This window comes from Lissotriton vulgaris, chromosome 9 (genome assembly GCF_964263255.1).
Source record: "Lissotriton vulgaris chromosome 9, aLisVul1.2, whole genome shotgun sequence".
Classification (NCBI taxonomy): Eukaryota; Metazoa; Chordata; class Amphibia; order Caudata; family Salamandridae; genus Lissotriton; species Lissotriton vulgaris.
Genome location: NC_141697.1, coordinates 425,982,421 through 425,988,628, shown reverse-complemented (window position 1 = coordinate 425,988,628; position 6,208 = coordinate 425,982,421). Strand labels below are relative to the sequence as shown.

The 6,208-nt window shown below is 47.0% G+C and overlaps 1 pseudogene; it reads left to right on the top strand.

Moving 5' to 3' along the window:
* Positions 1–229: 229 nt before the first annotated feature.
* On the top strand, positions 230–978 carry LOC147690220 (density-regulated protein pseudogene; annotated as a pseudogene).
* The last annotated feature ends 5,230 nt before the right edge of the window (positions 979–6,208 follow it).

The following is a 6,208-nucleotide window of genomic DNA, read 5'->3' as shown; positions in this document are numbered from 1 at the left end:
TTTCTTTTTTTCTTTTGCGTTACATAAAGAAGCGCCATAGAGACTGAGGCTATTGTACAGAAAGTGTCAACTTCTTTTGGAAATAGCGCATTACGAGTGAAGCACATTTGCCCCGTGTGCCTGCCGTTCCCGCCGGAAGTACGGAATCATAGCACCTTTAACTGTCGCGATAGTTGGTAAAAGCCACACAAGACAGCTATTCCAGTAGCAGCCTTCAATCTCGGGCTCCTGCATGTGCCAGTTGGAGTTCCTGAGACAACATTTTGCAGAAAGCGGAGGCCCACCTCTGCCTACCGATGACCACCGAAAAGGCTGCTGCTGAGACTGCAGATCACATCCCGATAGACTGCAAAGGAGACCTGAAGATCCCAAAGATAGACTCTGCCGACTATCTGCTCAGGGTGCCGGTGCTCTACTGTGGAGTGTGCTCATTACCAACAGAGTTCTGTGAATACATGCCAAATGTTACAACGTGTAGGCAATGGTTAGAGAAGAACTTTCCCAACGAATTTGCAAAAATTTACTGTTGGGCAGGCACCAAAACAGGATCCTGGTTTTGGGTAAGGACCAGGAACAGCAGGAGATGATGACAGAAAGAAAAAGCAAAAAAGAGGTGGTAGAGGTCGGATAAAACAGAAAAAGAAGACAGTGCCACAGAAGATTAAGATAGCCAAAATCCCAAAAGCACAAAAAGAAATACGTCACAAGAGAGGGAGGGCTAGCAACGTTTGAAATTGATCTCAAAGAAGCACAAAGATTTTTTGTGCAGAAATTCTCCTGTGGTGCTTCGGTAACGGGTGAAGATGAAATCATCATTCAGGGAAATTTTATAGATTACATCATCGATGTGATTCAGGAGAAGTGGCCAGAGGTGGACGATGAAAGTATTGAAGATCTGGGGGAAGTCAAGAAGTGATTCAACAGCGTGCCTGTATTTAAGTAAAGTTGTAGTCAATGCACCCAAAGCAAGGAAAGCTTTTGGGGACTTTGGCATAGATTCATCAGCCGAAATTGCGATCGCAATAGCTGCGAAACAGCTATTGCAATCGCAATTTCCACTCTCGCAATTCATGAAGCAAAAAAAAACAAATTGCAAATTCGCAAACATAAATTCGCAGAATCAATGTGGAACCCCCTTTGCGATTCTGTAACAGCAATTTCCCACGTATTCTGCAAATTAATTTGCGAAATCACAAATAAATCGCAAATTCAATTCATCAAACATCGCAAATCGCGAAAAACACCAAACTCGCTAAATGCGAGTCGCAATTTAAGGAGAAGTCAAACCAGGTGGTAACCATGAAGTTCAATTGGTAAAAAAAATAAAAAATATTCAAACAAGAAACAGGTGCGGGGTTAAAAAAACACACTTAAGGAGACACAGTAGAAGCATGAGGACATTCACAATGCCAGGTCTCTACATAGTGCCAAGGAGGCTGAGGCTCCAGGTTGCAGCCCGGAACCAACGCAGGATCCAGGAACGTATCTTCCGGCTGCGGATAACACTCCTGGGCAGAGTGAAGAGGAGATCTACTCCAAATACAGGCTGAATGGGGCAATGATAAAGAAGCTCATCAGAGACCTTGACCCCCTGATGCAGCAACCCAACAAGGAGGACCAATGCCGTGCCTACCCATGTCCAGGTCCTGTGCTGCCTGCACCTCCCGGCCTCCGGAAGCTTACAGGGGATAGTTGTAAATGCAGGGGGATCTCCCAGAGCACACTGTCACGCTGCCTATGGAGTTTCCTGGACGCCATGCTGACCCGGATACACCACTACATAACCTTCCCAACCACCCAACAGGACTTAAACCAAACAAAGCTTGACTTCTATAACACCGCGCTATTCCCCCATGTAATTGGCTGTATTGACTGTCCCCACATCCACATCTGCCCACCCGCCGAGACAGAATACATGTACCATAACTGCAAGTCCTACCACTCACTCAACATCCAGATGGTCTGCAATGCAAAGACAATCATCACGACATAGTGGCCCAATACCCGGGGAGCACGCATGATTCGTTCATCTTCAGGCACAGCAGCATACACACCCGCTTGGCCAGGGGTGACTTTGGCGAAGGTCATCTCCTAGGTAAGTACACATGCCCACATACAGTATGTCAAGACCATGTAGCTGCGCATAACAGGCACTGACCCTCTGCTCCTATCCTTCAGGTGACAGCGCCTACGACCTCCGTGTGTAGCTCCTCACCCCATACCTCAACCCTGCTACACCACAGGAACAGCGTTACAATGCTGCGCAAATTCACACAAGAAATGTAATTGAGCGGACATTTGGGATGTTAAAGAGCCGATTCCGCATCCTACACAAGACTGGTGGGGCCCCCAAATACCAGCCTGAGGTCTGCTGCCGCATCGTGGCAGTGTGTGCCATACTCCACAAAATTGCTACCAAGCAGAAGATACCTGTGGAGATCTCTGGTAGTGATTTGGAGGGGGACAACCGGCCACCTGCACATGTGTATCATGCACGCGGGGAGAATCCTGCAGAAGGACACAGGCGCGCAGCAACATCAACTATTTCTAGTGCACCCATACCCCTCACACAACACTGCACTCATTCATGCCACATGAAATAATGACATGAGTAAGATTTGCGTTCAAAATAATTTCTCATTCTTTTGTTGAACAAGATCTATAACTTTTTTGTTTTTTCAAACAACATAACTACTGTATTGCGTCATACAGCCTCTTGAATGCAGAGCAGGCGTGCTTGGTACATCAGCATGGCACTGCTGCTAATGTTCAGTCATTCACTGATGCCTCCTGCCGGACGCACCCTGTCGCCTCTCCAAATCCAGGTCGGCAGTGTGCGGCAGTGATGCTGCAGTAGGCCTGGTACTGCGGTGCCGTTCTGGTACCACCGGCACAGACAGGCTGCTCAGGTTGGATGTGCCCTCACTGGCATCATCACCCCCCCTTGCATAGCCATGGCCATACACCTGTTGGTTTTGGACTGCGTTGGTGACCTTCTCCATGGCCCTTGCAACATCCTGGCAGCGTTGCATCATTTGGATTTGCATTGCCAGGGACCGGCGTGACAGTTGGGATGTTGCATTCCCAATCAGGTGGTTCGACCGGGTATATGCTGATAGCCAGGTCAGCAGCTGGTGGTGGCGGTGACGGGTGATGTCCTGCTGCACCACCATCAATTGGCTGTTCTCCTTCACTGCAGCTGTTAACTCCTGCACACTTTCGGTGAGCTGATTGACATTGCGTGCAGTCTTGTACAGCTGCAGCTGCATGCCTGCCATGTGCTGTGCCTGCTTGCGGTGCACAGCTAGCATTCGGCGTTCGATCTCTAGCCCTGGATCTTGGGCCTGTTGCTCACTGTCAGCTCATGTGGCACGTTGCGCTGCTGCCTCAACCGGCCGCTTGCCTGCGACCGCACAGTGGCTGTGCGGTGTGTCTGCCTCCTGGGTGGTGGTGGGGCCTGTTCCACTGCCATGCGTGACACCTGGGGTGGTTGTACTCCTCCAGTAGCTGCAGGGGTGGCCTTGTCGGCATGGGGAGATGGTGGTACTGGTGCAGGTGCAGGTGTGACGGTCCCGGTTGTGGGGCAGGATGGCTCTCCCCCTCCGTCTCCTTTGGGGTCTCCTCGATATGGAGTGCCTCACTGTCTGTGGTCTCTGCTTCTGCAGCACCTGTGATGTAAATGGGTGCATGATTAATGATGTGAATCTTGCACATGGTATGTTGCAACATGCATGCAGGCTTGCATTCCCTGACTGGCTTTAGGGATATGTTTCACTGGACAGTTCTGGCTGTGTGTGTGGCTATTAGGGAACTATTGTCACACTACAGGTCCCACAATGCAATAGGGCGTTTCTGATGTGCACGGACTGCATTACTGGGGTTATCAAATGACTAGCTCTGGGGGCATGGGCATTTTTAGGGGACGGGGTCGCAGTTGCATTGCTCTTACCTTGTGATTGTTGTGTGGGTCGGGAGGTGTCCAGCTGAGTGACCCCCACGCAGGCTGCAGGGTTGATGGTGTCCTCAACCAGGTCCTCGAGTGGTGTGTTGGCGGCAACTGTGGGGTCTCCTCCTGCCGTGGTCCATCGCTCCCCCAGCCTCTCTGCTATGCGCTCCTTGGCACGGCCTCTGAGGTCATACCACCTCTTCTTTAGGTCATCAATTGACCGCTGGGTCACTCCCACGGCGTTTACCTTCGCCCTGATGCGCAGCCAAATGCGCCTTTTGTCAGCCTCGGGCACCTTCCTGGATAGCTTCCCAAAAAGCCTGTCATGGTCCCTGCTGACTCCCTCAATCAGGTACTCCAGCTCCTGTTCGGAAAACTTGATTTTTCTTTTCCTGCCAGTTTCACTGGATCCTACTGCATCCTGGGACATTCTGGTGTTGGATGTCTATTCTGTCGTGGGGCTGCAGGGTGTGTCTCCTAGAGCTCAGTGATGTGCCTCCTCCTCTCTCCAGCTCTGTGTTCCAAATGAGTAAGGGAACTGCCTACTTCCTGGTTGTGATGTCATCATTGTGCTCAAAATGCGACTTCCCGTTTTTGCGATCTCGCAATTTGCGAGATCGCAATTTGTGATTTTGGTAATTGCGAAATCGCAATTTCGGGTTGGAGATTCTGCGATTTTTTTGCGATTTTGCGAAATTCGCATTCGGCGATTGCGAATCGCATTTTTTGAGCAAATTTTTTGATGCATCCCATTCTGCGAATTCCAATTTGCGATTCGGTATTTTTCGCAAATTGGAATTCGCAGAATGGGTGCTTGATGCATTTGGGGGTTTGTTTTTACCGTTTTAAACAAATGTGGACCGTTCTTCTCATTGGCACTTTCACTATTCTGTAAGGATTTCTTTTGGATTTTTTTTTAACTGCCAAATGTTACTGCTAAGTTTCACATCATGCTACTGCATGGAGTAATTACTTAGTTTAATAAACTATTAATTCTGGCAATAAAAAAAAAATTAAATAGAGCATTACACTTCCTTTGTATGTAATCTCTGCTGCTTCGTCCACCCTTGGAAGTTGGGTTTTGTATTTATTTTTTAGAAAATCATGTAAATTGATTGTAGTTCTTTGAAGATTGTTTGGGGTTGCAGGGACCACTATTTTTGACCTTTTTCCTTTTATTTATTGCTAGTGGGCTAGAGTTTCATTAGAGAGGGTGCCACAGGGCCATTTCAGATGAAGGTATAAAGGATATTTTTAGATGGTGACGGGCTGGGATTAATGAGATTTCCTCATTTTTCCTTGTGTTTTTGTGAATTTTGACCACATTTGCTTGGCAATGTGGTGCATTTTACTTTTTGGGGCATAGTCTGCTGTAGACCTTGGATGTATTTGTTATTTCTTTATTACATTCTCACTGCCAGTATGCTCGAAATGCTCAATTTAGATTTTTTTTCTCAAGAGGTCTGTTAGTAGCTAGGGTCTGGTTTGCTCCTGACCTCCAGGTCCATGTATCTAAACATTTCCTTTGTTCTTCTCCATGTGCTTGCCCACCATTTGTGTGTGTGTGTGTGTGTTTCTGTTTATGTGAGATATTTGATAAATGTTCTCACTTTGTCCATTTTGCTGTATAGTAGGCCCAATGATAGGTTCAGTCACATTTTGGGTAAATATTTGTAGGACTATTTCCTTGTAATACTTCAAGTTTTTAAGGATGGATGGTAGGAAGGGGCTCCAGCTAGGGTAGGGCAGCCAATTTCTCTTTGTTTCCATGCCTCCATGTGGTGATGTGAAACAGTGAAGGTTTTGGATCCTATGTCTGCCCAGCCCGGATCTCAACAACAGAGAAAACAGAACAAGGTGGCTGGACAGGGAAAATTAATATCACAATTAACAGACACGCAGTCAATATGTACTACGTGACTACGGGATTTATGTCCCAAAGCAAATTTATTTCTTTTTGACTCAGTTTATCAAAATTTCAAGAACACAGAGACAAACAAAGAACTATCACGACAGTGAATTCATGAGTACAATATCTACAAATATACAAGTTTACAAATGTACAATACTTACAAAATGAATCAAGCATAACAAATAAGAATGACACACCAACAAACAATGGAATAATTCAGTGATCAAAAATCAATTGCATTTATATACAGTGCAAAATTCGTGCATAAAGCAAATGTACAACCAGTCCATAGGACTATGAAAGCAAGGGACAGGTGGGGGCAGATGGAATGGAACGCCTGCCTGCCTATC